Raw genomic sequence first — 16673 nt, forward strand, 5'->3', positions numbered from 1 at the left:
TCCTGTTTTGCTGGTGTAAGGATTGGATTGTCATGTCCTGTTTATCCCTGTGCTAGACTGTGCTTCCTTCTCATCCAGTTCAGACAAACCCCTCCTGCTGACCTTCTAAGTTGTCTGTAGTATCTGTGGCCTAAGAAGATTGGAACCCACCACTGCTGCTGGTGATTCAGTCTGTCTTAGCCTGCATAAGCTTTGCTTAGGGTGGATCTGTGCTGCACCAGTCTGGTGCAACAGACCTTTCCTTGTCGACCTTCCAAGTTGTCTTGGGCTGGAAATCTGCCTCACTCTCTTTCTGGCATTTGACACTCTAGAATTTGTTCAGGGTCATTTTTACAGGCATTTGATGAGATTTGGGGGAGAGCTCAGGCTCCCTGCTTTCATTCAACCATCTTGGCTCTGCTTCTAGGAGAGATAATTTATGAATTAGTGGATGCCCTAAAAGACATGACCAAAAAGTGGCTAGACATCATATTTCTAGAAGTTATAAAAGAAAATTCCCCCAATATCTTAGAACCAAATGCCAAAATAAATTAACTCAACAAAAAATCCAAAAACAAAAATTCCCAGGCATATTAAAACAAAATTCCAGAGCTCCCAGGTGAAGGGGAAAATAATGCAAGCAACCAGGAAGAAATGATTCAAATATTATGGAACCACAGTTAGGATTGCACAGTATTTAGCAAATTACATCTTGAAGTGATAAATGGAATATGATATTCTGGAAGGCAGAAGAGATAGGATAAGAACCAAGAATAATCTACCCTGCAAAATGGAGTATTATTCTGCAGAGGAACATATGGATGTTTAATGAAATAGAGGATTTTCAAGCATTTCTGATAAAAAGAAAAGAGCTGACTAGAAAATTTGACATTCAAACTCAAGAATGAAGAGAAATATAAACAGGCAAATATGAAAGAGAAACCATAAGTAACTCTTTATATTCTTATTTGTGAAGATAATACCTGGAATTCCTAAGAATTTTGTCATTATTAGGGCAGAGAGTAGCAGTGTACATATATGGAAGGAATGAGCATGAGTATGAATAGGAGTAGATCATGTTGGGATGATATAAAAAAAAATGAAGGGGTGAAAAAGTTGGACGCCGGTAAGGTAAGATAGATTTCTCTACCCCATTGCCTTTATGTCTTATATCCCAGTCACATGTAAAACCAATTTTTAACATTTTGTTTTCAAAACTTTGAGTTCAAAATTCTTTCCCTTCCTCCCTCCCCACCCTTCCTCATTGAGAAGGCAAACAATTTGATACAGGTTATAGATGTGCAGTCATGCAAAACACTTCTGTAATAGTCATGTTGTGAGACATGACTTCTTCAATCCTATCCTGCCTCCCATTTATTCTATCTCTCCTTTGACCCTGTCACTCCTCAAAAGTGTTTGCTTCTGATTATCCAATCTGCCTCCCTTCTAGTATCCCCCCCTCTGTTATCCCCTTTCCCCCTATTTTCCCGTAGGGTAAGATAGATTTCCATACCCAGCTGAGTATGAATGTTATTTCCTCTTTAAGCCAAATCTGATGAGGGTAAGGTTCACTCACACACACATGTATTCTCTCCAACTACCGCAATACTGAGAAAGGTCTCATGAGTTACAAATATCATCTTTCCATGTAGGAATGCAAACCGTCCAACCTTAATAAGTCCCTTATGATTTCACTTTCCTGTTTACCTTTTCATGCTTCCCTTTAGTCTTGTATATAAAATTCAAATTTTCTAATCACCTCTGGTCTTTTCATCAAGAATGCTTGAATGCCCTCCATTTCATTAAAAGTCAATTTTTCCCCTGAAGGATTATACTTAGTTTTACTGGGTAGGTGAATCTTGGTTGTAATTTTAGCTCCTTTGACCTCTGCAATATCATATTCCAAGCCCTCTAATTCCCCTATTGTAGAAGCTGCTACATCTTGTGTTATCCTGACTGTGTTTCCACAATATTCAAATTGTTTCTTTCTGGCTGCTTGTAATATTTTCTAATTGACCTCAGAACTCTAGAATTTGGCTATAATATTCCCAGGCATTTTCCTTTTTGGATCACTTTCAGGAGATGATTGGTGGGTTCTTTCAATTTTATTTTACCCTCTGGTTCTAGAATATCATAGAAATTTTCCTTAATAATGTCTTGAAAGATGATGTGTAGCATCTCCAAAAGTTTCATGATGGACAATGCAATCCACATCCAAAGAAAGAACTATGGAGTTTGAATGCAGATCGAAGCACACTATTTGCCATTTTTTTCCTTCTGTTTTGTTTTGTTTCCTCTTTCTTCTCGTTCCTCCTTTTGGTTCCAATTCTTCCTATGACATGACTAATGTGAAAATAAGTTTAATAGGAATGTATATATAAAGCTTATATCAGATTGTGCATTGTCTAGGGGAGGGAGGGGGAGAGGGAGAAAAATTTTACGCTCAAAAGCTTATATCATTAAAAGAAAAGCTTGTGGAAGTGATTGATAATAAATCAAAATAAATTAATAAAAAACATTAAAAAGATGATGTCTAGGCTTTTTTTTTTATCATGACTTTCAGGTCATCCAATAATTTTAAAAGTATCTCTCCTAGAGCTATTTTCCAGGTAGGTTGGTTTTTTTTTCCAATGATATATTTCACATTGTCTTCTAATTTTTTAATTCTTTTGGTTTTGTTTTATTTTATCTTGGTTTGTCATTAAGTCGTTAGCTTCCAATTGCTTTATTCTACATTTTAAGGAGTATTTTTTTTAATGAGCTTTTGGAGTCTTTTCTGTTTGGCCAATTCTGCTTTTTAAGCATTCTTCTCCTCATTGGCTTTTAGGATATCTTTTGCCATTTGGGTTAGTCTATTTGTTTTTAAGGTGTTATTTTCTTCAGTAATTTTTTGGGTCTCCTTTATCAAGCTGTTCACTCTTTTTTCATGATTTTCTTGCATCACTCTCATTTCTCTTCCCAGTTTGTCCTGTACTCCTCTTACTTGCTTCTCAAAATTCTTTTTGAGCTCTTCCATGGTCTGAGACCAATTTATATTTTTCTTGAACGCTTTGGATGTAGGAGTTTTGACTTTGTTGTCTTCTTTTGGTATGCTTTGATCTTCTTTGTCACCAAAGTAAGGAGCTAGGGCCAGACTGTACTCCTCTTTCCCACAGGTCCAACAGACCTTTCCTACTGACCTTCTAAATTGCCTTTGGTGTTTTTGGGTTGAGAAGTCTGGAAACCACCACACTTGCCAGTGATTCAGTCCTCTGAGGCCTGTCCTGGGTTTGCTGGGGTCCAGTCTATGCTGGTGTGTTTTGCGCTGGACTGCACTCCTCTCTCAGACTGATGCAACAGACTTTTCCTGTCAACCTTCCAGGTTGTCTTGGGCTGGAAATTTTTTTCACTCTGTCATTTTGTGTGTTCTGCTGCTCTAGCATTTGTTTAGAGTCATTTTTACAGATATTTGGAGGGGTTTTGGGGAGATCTCAAGCAAGTCCCTGATTTTATTCTGCCATCTTGACTCCACCCCCTGAAAAGGCATAATATCACATTAGAAAAAAAGTAGCCCTTTTAACCAAGTGTACCTGGGTTCAAAAATCAAGACTTGCTTGTGATAGACATTAGCTGTAAGAAATTGGGTAAATCACTAAACATTCTCATCTGTTTAAATACATGTATGTCATGCACACATAGAAAGACATACACATATGAACATACACATTTATGTATACATCTGTATATGTATACTACATGCATACATATATACACATATAAGATATATGCATATACACATATACATATGACTATGTACACAATAGCACCTAAACAATGCAGTTGTTGTGAGAATCAAATAAAATAACTTATGAATGATTTTGCAAATCTTAGAGCATTTTATAAATGCTAAAAATTTTTAGCTATTATCCTCTTCACTTCTCAGTGTTTTAAATAGTCCCCTATGTGTATAACTTGCTGAGAATTATCTGATGTGCCCTGGGAAAAGATGTTCTACCATCTTGGTATACAGTCCCAATTCCTATCCCAAATAAACTGAATATGCTTTTTGATGAAAAGAAAAGAAAAAAAATGTTTATGAAATCAGGTAAGTGCAGCAAGAGTAGCTGGTATAAGCAATTCTTAAAATGTTTTTCCTCTCTTATTGTTCCCCCAACCATACCCAAGGACCCCCACTTACAGCAAATTACTTAACCTCCTGCTTCATTAAGAAGAACATGGACATCTTCCAGGAGCTCCCTGGATTGTCCTCCTCTCATTAATATTTCTCAGTATAAAGTGAGGTTGGTCTTGACCAGCCGGGTGCTCATCTGCTTGCCCCCACCATGGCCTATGTGGTCCACAATGCCATCAAGAAGGCTCTGGTTCTGCTAAACACTGCTGCAACTTATTCAAAGCTTTAATTGGTCACATTTTGGCAATATGCCAAGGTTGAGCTGGTTCCTCCAAGTCCTGCTGAGATCCCCAGAGCCATAGAGAGCCTGAAAAAAATAATCTCATCAGCTCAAACTGGTAGCTTCAAAAATCTCACAGTTAAGTGAGATTGCTACATAGTTTGGTGACTACTGAAGTATGCATATGGTTTTATGTTGGCGAGATCATAGGCAGGAGTAGCATCATTGGATATGATGTTTGAAGACCAACTCTTAGTATCTGAGTGCTTAATTTATCCTCCTGTGTTCATGGAACATAGATGCCTAGATTTCTAAATAAAATGAAGAAATAATTTTTTTTTCTCGGTATCATTCTCACTACCATATTTCTGTGTTGTTATTCTTTTTTCATCTCTTTGTAAGATATACCCTATTCTTTGCCTTGAGCCTGGTCCAGGGTAATATTCAGCAGCTCAGGGCCAATTGCTAGGAACAAGGATTCTATTTCCTTCCATTCAGGGCCATCTCCAGAATCATCAGATTTCTTTTCTTCCTTTTTTTTTTCCAAAGGAGTATAAAACAAGGAAAATACCCCTTCCACTTCTGACTCCCAGTGTCTTCTCCAGCACAGGTTTGGTACATTTTTCTACCTGCTGTGAGATTGGTCTCCTGAAACCTAAAATGGAATATCATGATTTGCAGGAGTATTAGACCTCAAACAATTCATTACATGCCTCTTCAACAAAATTTCTCTTACCACTGATATTTGATATGGAATTAGCATTCAATTCTGTGCAAAATTAGAGGTATCTCCACCCCAAATGTTCATATAGACTATTTTTGCCTGACCTGTGGTAAAACATTCTGAGCACATACATGTCTGAACATCCACAGTTGGAAACACTAGTAACAATAGTGAAGATTAGAACTGGCTTAAAGAGGTCTTTCTTGAGCTTATCTTTATAGTTAGAGACACTATGTGGTAAAAGTGACAAGATAGGTCAAAACTGGATTCAGGAAGATATCTTCTTGAGTTCACATTTGACCTCATATACTTATTAGCTGTGTGACCCTTGGCAAGACACTTAACCCTTTCTGTCTCAGTTTCCTCATTTGTAAATGAGCTGGAAAAAGATGGTAAACCCATCCAGTATCTTTGCCAAGAAACCCCCAAATGGGGTCATGAAGAATTGGACATCACTAAAATGACTAAATGACCACAACAAAAGTTAGTAATGTGCCACAAACCAGAAAAATAGGGAGGAGATAGATTATGAAAGATTTTTGTTTGTTTTGGTTTTCATTAATGCATTTAGGGTCAAAATTTAGGTTGGATTCCAAAAAGATGAAATGTATTTTTTTAACATATTTCATTTTTCCCAAATTACATGTTCGGACAATTTTTAACATTTTTTTGGAAGTTTTGAGTTCCAAATTTTATCCCTTCCTTCCATCCTCCCACCCTGAGACTATAAGTAATAAGATATAGGTTATACATATGTAATCATAAAACATTTCAGTATTAGTCATTGCGTACAAAAGGAATTGAATAAAAGAAAAAAGAATGAAAAAAAGAAAGCAAAACATGGCATACTTCAGTCTGTATTCAAACTATAATTTCTTGCTCTGGAGGTGGATAGTATGCTTTCTCATTAATACTTTGGGATTTTCCTGGATCATTATATTGCTAAGAAGAGCTAAATCATTCACAGTTCTTCATCAAACGATATTGCTGGGACAGTATTGCTTCCACCCCAAGAGCAGAGCTCAAATTTAAAAGTAAGGGAAAATGCTGGTGAAAATGAGCAAAAAATAATAAAAACAAAAATAAAACTGACCATAGAAAGCTATTATGGTGCCAGGGAAGAGAAAAACACAAACTCAAAAAGGACAACAATATCAAAATACTTACATTTGAGTTTCAAATAAGAATATGCATTGGTCTTAAGCACAAAAAGTCCTCTTGGAAGAGCTCAAAAGGTATTTGTAAATCAAATAAAACAGGTAGAAGACAAATTAAAAAAAATGAGAGTTATGCAAGACTATAATGAAAAAAGAGTCAACACCTTGGAAAAGGAAGCACACCAATTGACTGAAGAAAACAACTTCTTAAAAACGAGAATTGGCCAAATGGAAAAAAAATCTAGTGAAGAAAACTCCATAAAAAAAGTAGAATTGGCCAAATGAAAAAGAAATACAAAGGCTAATTGAAGAAAATAATATCTTAAAAATTAGAATTGAACAAGTGGAAGCTAATGACTCTATGAGACATCAAGAATCAGTCAAACAAAACTAAAGAATGAAAACAAATGAAAAGAAGATAGAAAATGCTTCATTGCAAAAAACAACTGATCTGGAAAATAAATCCAGGAGAGATAAGTTAAGAACTATTGGACAACCTGAAAACCATAACAAAAAAAGAGCCTAGATATCATCTTTCAAGAAATTATCAACAAAAACTACCCTGATACTGTGATATCAATGGTATGTAGGCTATTTGGAAAAAATAGGCAACGAAGGTGCCCTACAAAATACCTTTAATGACACAAATATGGTGCTGATATCCAAACCAAAAAGAGCCAAAACAGAAAAAAAAAATGGTAGACAAATTTCTTTAATGAATATTGATACAAAAAATTTTAAGGAAATATTAGGAGGAGACTACAACAGCTTATCAGCAGAATAATACACTATGACCAGGTGGGATGTATGCTAGGAATACAGAGCTAGTTCAACTTAGGAAATATGGCATAGTTGACCATGTTAGTAAGAAAACCAGAAATTAATTTACTTATTCAGTGGCATACCAACAAAACTACCAAATGTTTTATAGAGCTAGAAAAAATATTAACAAAATTAATATGGAAGAATAAAAGGTCAAGGATATCAAAGGAAGTTGCCTAGCTCTACCAAATCAAAAATCATATTATAAAGTAGCAATCATCAAAACTATTTGGTGATGGCTAAGAAATAAAGAGGTGGATCAATGAAATAGATTGGGTACACAAGACACAGCAATAAATATATCTATGGTAATCTCATGTTTAATGAACACAAAGAGTTCAACTTTGTTCATTGTTTCATAATTTAAGTTTGTTAATTAAATTAATTAAATTGATTAATTTATGAATTAATTTCATCAAATAATTAGTAATTTGACAAAAAACTACTGGAGAAACTGAAAATAGTGGAATCTATTATGCTTCAGCTGAAGTAAAAAAAGAAAAAAGGTAAGGCTAGAAATCCTGATCTCAAACAAAGTTAAAGCAAAATAGCACAAATAAGGAGGTAAATAATTTATTAGAAAATTTAAAGATGACAGATCTGTGGCATGATTTAGATATGAAAGGTGACATCAAAATCAAATTAGAAGAGCAAGGGGTAGTCTAACTGTCAGATCTATGGGGAAGGGAAGAATTCATGATGTAATAAGAGATAGAGAACATTACAAAATGTAAAATAAATAATTATGATTTTATTAAGTTAAAAAGCTTCTGTGCAAACAAAACCAGTCAACCAAAATTAATAGGAAAGCAGACAAATCGAGAAAAATCTTTACATCAAGTGTCTCTGATAAAGGCATCATTTGTCAAATACATAGAAAACCAAGTCATATTTACAAGAATATAACCCATATTCCAAATGATAAATGGTCAAAGGATATGTACAGGAAGTTTTCAGATGAAGGAATCAAAGCTATCTATAGGCATATGGAGAAGTGCTCTAAATTATTTTTGATTAAAGAAATGCAAATTAAAACCTCTCTGAAGTACCATGTCATAACTATCAGATTGGCTGATATGACAGAAAAAGAAAATGATTAATGCTGGCAATGTGAGGAAATTGGAACACTAATATTCTGTTGGTGGAGTCATGAAATGACCCAACCAGCAATTTGGAACTATGTCCAAATGGCAACCAAACTGTGCATAACCTTTGATCCAGCAATACCACTGCTAAGTCTATATCCCAAAGAAATCATTTTTAAAAAATGGAAAATGACCTACATGTGCAAAAATATTTACAGCAGCCCTTTAAATGATGGCAAAATATTGGGAATTCAGCAGATGCCCATCAGTTGGAGAATGGCTGAACAAGTGGTGTATAAGTGTAATGAAATACTATTGTGCAATAAGAAATGATAAACAGGCAAATTTCAGAACAAAAATAGAAAGGCTTTTATCAACTGATGCAAAATGAAATGAGCAGAACCCAAAAAAGACCATACACATTATCTGCAACATTTTTTGATGATCAGCTATGAATGACTTGGCTCCTCACAGCAACACAATGATGCAAGATAAATATAAAGTTCTCATTAAGAAAAATGCTGTCTCTTTCCAGATATACAGATCTAAGCATTTTTCCCCTTTTGATCTCTGGTTCTAGGATATTAGGGCAGTTTTCCTAGATAATTTCTTGGAAAATGCTGTCCAAGATCTTTTTTTTTTCATCATGGCTTTCAGGTAGATCAGTAATTCTTAAATTATCTCTCCTTGATCTATTTTCTAGGTCTTTAGTTTTCCCAATGAGGTATTTTGTTTTTTCTTCTATTTTTTCCACATTTAGCCAATTACATTTTTTTAAAAGAATTGTTTTCCTTAGGAAATTTTTGTCCTTCCTTTTCCAAGCTGTTGATGCTTCTTGCTTACCTCTCATTTCTTTCCCAAATTTTTCTTCTACCATTCTTATTTGACTTTTAAAACTCTTCTTGATCTCTTTAAAGGACACTTTTTGGACTTGAGACCAATTCATATTCCTCTTTGAGGTTTTTGATGTAGATATATTTAAAATGTTGTCCTCTTCTGGGTTTGTGATTTGATTTTCCCTTTAACAATAGAAACTCTCTATGGTCATTGTTCATTTTTGCTTCTTGCTAATCTTCCCCCCTCCCTTTTTCTGGCTTTTCAAGTAGAGCTCTCTGCTGGAGCAAAGGGGGCATTGTCCCAAGCTTCTTGTGCTGGGGGCCAGGGGCCTGGTCACTGGCTTTGTGTGCTGGGGCCTCAGGTGCTGGCAGATGGATGCTGTAGGGGCCTGGCAGATTACCTGGTGCTGAGCTGTCATCCTAATGTTAGTGTTTGGCATGTTCTGAGGCCAGGTGTGATTTTTCTGCACTTCTTCAGGAATACGCTGAAGCATGTGGAGGTCTGGTCCATTGAGGATGCCTTTTTGCCTTACGCTGTGATGAAGCAACTGGGAGTCTAACAGCAAAAGATTCTCCACTGCTCTGAGTGAGGTCTTGCTTGAAGATGGCTGCCCATCTAGAGATGCACTGAAGCAGGCAGTGGTTCTCTAAGCTGGTGTCTGAATATTCCCTTGGCTGTACTAAGGCATGTGGGGGATCTTGGTGTTGGCTTTTGCCTGCTCCACCATCTTGGGGTTCAGGATCTCCAACTTGTTTGCTGAGTTGGGGCTGACTGCTGGTTTGTTGAGATGCCTTCTGTCCTGGAATGCACTCCTCTTTTACTCAAGTAAGACTAAATTTCCTTGCCATTCCTCCAAGTTTCCCAGGCTAAAAGACTGTTTCACCTCATCTTTGTACTGGGTCTGCTGTTCCAGGATTTGTTCTGGGGTGATATTTCATGGTTGTTTGGATGTGAATATCAGAGAGTAAAAGTGATTTATTGCTTACTCTGCCATCTTGGCTCCTGGAAGTCTCTGGGGAAAATTTATTTCTCTAAATTCTTACATCAATAATTTGCAGAAATAGCAGATAAATGAGTTGTGCATGCAACTAAAAAAACTAGGAAAAGAATAAATAAAAACTCCCCAATTTAGCACCACATTGTAAATCCTATAAACCAAAGGTGAGATTAATAAAATTGAAAGTAAGTAAAACTATTGAGTTAATAAATAAAAGGAGGAGGTGGTTTTATGTGGGGAAAACCAATAATATGGCTAAGGCATTGGTTAATTTGACTAAAAAATATCTAGTATCAAAAATGTAAAGGGTGATTTCACCATCAATGAAAAAGAAATTAAAGCAATCATTAGGAGATTTTTGCTCAGGTACATGCCAATACATCTGGCAATCTGAGTGAAATCAAAGAATATTTACAAAAGTATAAATTGCCCAGATTAACAGAAGAGGAAAAAAGATACTTGAATAATCCCAACTTGGAAGAAGAAATTGAATAAACCATCAATGAAATAACTAAGAAAAAATCCTCAGGGTCAGATGGGTTAATAAGCAAAATCTAACAAACATTTAAAGAACAATTAATTTCAATATTATATAAACAATGTCGAAAAACAGGCAAAGAAGGAGTTCTACCAAATTTATTCTATGACACAAATATAATACTGCTACCTAAACCAGGAAGAGTTAAAAGAGAGAAAGAAAATTATAGACCAATTTCCCTAATGAATATCCTTGCAAAAATTTTGAACAAAATAATAGCAAAGTGATTGTATCAATATATAACAAGGATCATATACTATGACCAGGTGGGTTTTATATCAAGAATGAAAGGCTGTTTCAATGTTAGGAAAATTATCAGCATGTAACTGACCATATCAATAGCAAAACCACCAGAAATTATATAATTATACTGATAGATGCTGGAAAAAGGCATTTGACAGCACCCATTCCTATTAAAACACTAGAGAGCCTAGGAATAAATGAAATTTTCCTTAAAATTATAAGTAATATCTATCTAAAATCATCAGCAAGCATTAAATGAAATGGGGATAAGCTAGAAAGTTTCCCAATAAACTCAGAGGTGAAACAAGGATGTAAATTACCACCACTATCATTCAATATTCTACTAAAAATGTTAACTACAGCAATTTGAGAAGAAAAAGAAATTTTAGAAATAGAATTGCCAATAAGGAAGCAAAACTATCACTCTTTGCAGATGCACAAAACAACTAAAAACTACTTCAAATAATTAACAATTTTAGTTAAGTTGCAGGTTATGATGTAAACCCTGATAAATCATCAGCATTTCTATATATGAACAATAAAGTAGCAAGAGATTGAAAGAGAAATTCCACTTAAAATATTTGTAAGCAATATAAAATACTTGGGAGTCTACCTGCCAAGACAAACCCAGGAATTATATGAACACAATTACAAAAGGCTTTTTACTCAAATAAAGTCAGATCTTAACAATTGGAAATGTATTAATTGCTCATGGGTAGGCCAAGCCAGTATAGAAAAATGACAATACTTTCTCAACTAATATATTTCTTCAGTACCATACCAATTAAATTACCAAAATTATTTGATAGAGCTAAAAAAAATAACAAAATATATCTGGAGGAGCAAGAGGTCAAAATATTAAGAGAATTAATGAAAATAATGCAAAGGATGGTGACCTAACAATATCAGATATCAAACCATGTTATTAAGCAGTAATCATCAAACTATCTGGTACTGACTAAGAAATAGAGTAATGGATCAGTGGAACAGATTAGGTACAAAAGACATGGAAGTAAATGACTCTAGTAACCTACTGTTTGATAATCTCAAAGACCCCTGCTTTGGGATAAGAACTCAGTATTTGACAAAAATTGCTGGGAAAATTAAAAAAAAAACAGTATGCAGAAACTAGGTTTATGTCAAGCTCACATACTGTATACCAAAATAAGGTCAAAATGGGTACATAATTTAGATGTAAAGGGTGACGCCATAAGCAAATTAAAAGAATAAGTAATAGTCTACCTATCAGATATATGGAAAAGGGTAGAATTTATGAAAAAAACAAAGATGGAAAGAATAATTTCGATTATATTAAATGTAAGAGTTTTTGCACAAAAAAGCAATGCAATCAAAATAAGAAGGAGAGTGGAAACAATCTTTAGAGCAGATGTCCCTGTGGAAGGCCTCATTGTAAAATATAGAGAGAACTGAGTCAAACTTCTAAGAATACAAGCAATTCTCCAATTGATAAATGGTGAAAGGATATGAACAGGCAGTTTTCAGATGAAAAAAATCAAAAGTATCTATAATTATATGAAGTACTCTATGTATCTATTGATTAGAGAAATGCAAATTAAAGCAGCTCTGAAGTACTACCTCACACCTCTCAGGTTGGCTAGCATGACAGACAAGGAAAATGATAAATGTTGGAGAAGATGTGGGAATATTCGGACACTAATGCATTGTTGGTGGTGTTGTGTACTGATCTAACAGTTCTGGAGAGTAATTTGGAACTATGGCCAAAGGATAAGCAAACTGTGCATGTCCCTTGATCCAGCAATACCACCACTAGGTCTGTGTCTTAAAGTGATCGCAAAAGAGAAAAGGACCTATATGTGCGAAAATATTTATAATAGCTTTTTGTGGTAAAAAAGAATTGGAAATTGAGGGGATGTCCATGAATTGGGAATGGCTGAATGAATTGTGGTATGTGCATGTAATGAGATACTATTGTGCAGATTTTGAATTATGGTAACTTGTAAGAAATATCTTAGTAGATTTTGGAAGTATGGAAATTAAGGACATATCATTAAGGAGTTTGGAGATTAATTATTTGTAGATTGCAAAAGAGAACTCCTTGGACTTTTGTGTAATTCCAGAAATTCAACAACTTCTCTTTATTCTGTCTGATAAGGCATGTAGCAGCAGCTTAACATACCTTAGTGAATTTAGAGGTACTACTCTGTAGGATTTTTTTTAAGGAAAAAACTAAGAACAAGACTGAGAGTGAAAGTTACAGGCACTTATTACTTATTCTCTTGAGACTGGTAGAGCTTTTGTTTTGTACAATAAAAGAAAGCACTTTCACTGATGAAAGAAAAAGAGAGTCTGCAGTATGTAGTTTAAATTTACCTAGTACTTAACCCTTTCTTGACAACAAAAAGAGAAAAGCTTGCTTAAATAAGGAAGCAACTTGAAAATGAGTAAAATTTGATTAAGGCATAAAAAGGTTGATTTAAACTGAAGAGAAATCTGTGAGTCGGAACTGCTTACCTCACCTCACAGTTGCCCAGACCTAAAGTCTGGATAGATATTCACAATGACAGGAAAAGGGGGAAGGGAAGAAAGGTAGTAACTGAAAATGTCTTTTGGAAATCCTTAGGTAAAATTTTCAAAGCTTTATCCAACAGAATGAATTGTTTGGGTAAACTAGAAGAAAGGTAACTAAAGAAAAATATTCATCTGTAAGCTCTTAAGGAACTTAAAAATTATATAATACTGCAGTTAATTGGGAATGTGCAAAATGTCATGCCAAATCGAAAAGGAGAAATTCTGTGTAATAAATGTGAGTCCTTTAGATAGTTTGGGATATTATTAGGAAGCAAGGTAGCACAGTGAATAGACTGCCAGACCTAGAGTCAGAAATACCTAAGTTCAAATATGACATCAGACATTAAGTAACTGGGTTACTTACCCCAGTTTGACTCAGCTACTAATCTATAAAATAATTTGGGGAAGGAAATGACAAACCCTCCAGTAGCTTTTCCAAGAAAACCCCAAATGAGGTCATGAAGAGTTGGACATGAATGAAATGACTGAATGATGAAAAGGGATCTGATTTGGAAATATATTACTCTGCCCTTGAAAAATCGTTCCAGGGACATATTCCCCAGTCTTCAAAAACTTATAAGCTCCAAAAGAAGAGGGTGGGAATGTGAAGGTGTCACTGAGTTCTCTCCCTATCATTTGTCAGGAGTTAAAACTGAAAAGCCTCAAGGAAATAGAGATTGGAGGTAGGCTGTGAATGTGAAAGGAATTAATTTGGCTTTTTGGGTGATTTTTGAAAAAACAATAAAGAAGAAGTTTATGTAAAGGTGAAAGTGCTAACATGGATGTTTGAATATGAGCTAATTGCTTAATCTGGGCTCTAAATTTTAAACCAGAGGTGCCCAATATTCCTGGAAAATTAAGGGTTTGTATATGTATAGCCTATATCAGATTGTGTGCCTTCTTGGGGTGGGAGATAGGGAGGGAAGGGGAGAAAAATTTGCAACTCAAAAGTTTATGGAAGTGATTCTTGATAAATCAAAATTATATATACATACATATATATATATATATATATATATATAAAATTAAGGTTTGATTATGTGCTTATAAGTTCAGATTTGAAAATGTGTAGATTAACAGAAGAGGAAGTAAAATACTTAAATAACCCAATCTCAGAAAAAAATACATTGAACCAGCCATCAATGAACTCCTAGGAAAAAATCTTCTGGGCTAGATGGATTTACAAGCAAATTCTATCAAACAGTTAAAGAACAATTAATTCCTATACTATATTGACTATTTGGGAAAATAGGTGAAGGAGTCTTACCAATTTTTTTTTTATGATATAAATATGGTGCTGATACCTAAACTGGAAAGAGTAAAAACAGAGAAAGAAAATCATAGACCAATTCCCCTAATGAATATAGACACAAAACTTTTAAATAAAATATTAGCACATAGGTTATAGCAACTTATTGTAAGAACAATACACTACAACCAGGTTGGATTTGTATCAGGAATGCAGGGATGGTGCAATATTAGGAAAACTATCAGCATAATTGAACATATCAAAAATGAAACTAACAGAAACCACATGATTATCTCAATAAATGCAGAAAAAGCTTTTGATAAGGTAAAACACCTATGCCTATTAAAAACACTAGAGAGCATAGTAATAAATGAAGCCTTCATTAAAATAAGTAGCATTTAAGCAAGCATTATATGTAATGGGGATAAGCTAGAAGCATTTCTGATAAGATAAGGGGTGAAACAGGAGTGTCCATTATCACTACTGTGATTCAATATGGTACTAGAAATGTTAGCTTTAGTAATAAGAGGAAAAAAAGGAAATTTAAGGTTTTAGAATAAGCAAAGAAAAAACTAAGCTATCACTCTTTGCAGATGGGCACATGATTTAGATATAAAGGTTTATACTATAAGCTAACTGGGAGAGCAAGGAATAACTTACCTGTCAGATTTATGGAGAACAGAAGAATCTATGATCAAATAAGAGATAGAAGGCATTATGAAATGCAAAATGCATAATTTTGATTGCATTAACTGGAAAAGTTTGTGCACAAATAAAGTCAATGAAATCAAGAATAGGAGGGAAACATAAAACGGGGAAAGAATTTTTATAACCAGTGTCTTTGATAAGGGCCTCATTTCCAAAATACAAAGAAAACTAAGTCAAATTTCTAAGATTGCAAGTCATTCCTCAATTAATAAGTGGTCAAAGGATATGAGTAGGCAGTTTTCAGATGAAGAAATTAAAGCTATCTATAGTCATATGAAAAAATGATATAAATCACTATTAATTAGAGAAATGCAAATCAAAACAACTTTGAGGTACCACATCACACTTATCAGGTTGGCTAACAGGACAAAACAGGAGAATGGATAAATATTGGAAAAGATATGGGAAAGTTATAATATTAATGCATTATTGGTGAAATTGTGAACTGATCCAACCATTTGGAGAGCAATTTGGAACTATGCCCAAAGGGCTATAAAAACATGCGTACCCTTTGACCCAGCAATAGCACTTTTAGTGCTGTATTCCAAAGAGATCATAGAAATGGGAAAAGGACCCACACGTACAAAAATATTTATAGCAGCTCATTTTGTGGTGGCAAAGTATTAGAAATTGAGGGGATCCCTATTAACTGGGGAATGGCTGAACAAGTTGTGGTATATGAGTGTAATGGAATACTAATGTGCTATAAGAAATGATGAACAAGCTGACTTCAGAAAAACCTGGAAAGACTTGTATGGACTGATACAGAGTAAAGTGTGCAGAAGAAGGATAACATTGTACACAGTAACAGCCATGTTGTGGGATGACTGACTTTAATAGACATAGCTCTTCTCAGCAATGCAATGATCTAACAAATCTGCAAAAGTCATATGATGGAAAATGCTATCTACATCCAGAGAAAGAACTATGGAGTTTGAATGCAGATTGAAGGGTACTATTTGCTCTTACTTTCTTTTGTTTTGCTTTGTTTCTTCTTTCTTTTGGTTTCTCCTATTGGTTCTAATTCTTCTTTACAACATGACTAAAGTGAACATTAAAAAAGGAAAAAAAATAATGAAAGATTGTACAACTACACTATGTGTTGTTTCATATTCTACTGCCACATTTCCTTTTTTTTCTTAACTAATTTATTTTTAGTTTTCAATGTTCACTTCCACAACATTTTGAGTTCCAAATTTCCTCCCCATCTTCTCTCTCCTCCCACCTCAAGACAGTGTGTATTCTGAATATTCCTTCCCCTAATCTACCCTCCCTTCTACCCCCCCATCTCTTACCCACTTCCCCTTCTATTTTCCTATAGGACAGTATAGATTTCTATACATGATTGCCTGTATATCTTATTTCTCAGTTGCCTGTGAAAACAATGTGTAAC

General features: G+C 34.7%; 1 pseudogene; it reads left to right on the forward strand.

Annotated features, from left to right (window-relative positions):
* Positions 1-4301: 4301 nt before the first annotated feature.
* On the forward strand, positions 4302-4612 carry LOC110202483 (ATP synthase F(0) complex subunit g, mitochondrial pseudogene; annotated as a pseudogene).
* The last annotated feature ends 12061 nt before the right edge of the window (positions 4613-16673 follow it).

This window comes from Phascolarctos cinereus, unplaced genomic scaffold (genome assembly GCF_003287225.1).
Source record: "Phascolarctos cinereus isolate Bilbo 61053 unplaced genomic scaffold, phaCin_HiC Scaffold_726;HRSCAF=1367, whole genome shotgun sequence".
NCBI classification, from domain to species: Eukaryota; Metazoa; Chordata; class Mammalia; order Diprotodontia; family Phascolarctidae; genus Phascolarctos; species Phascolarctos cinereus.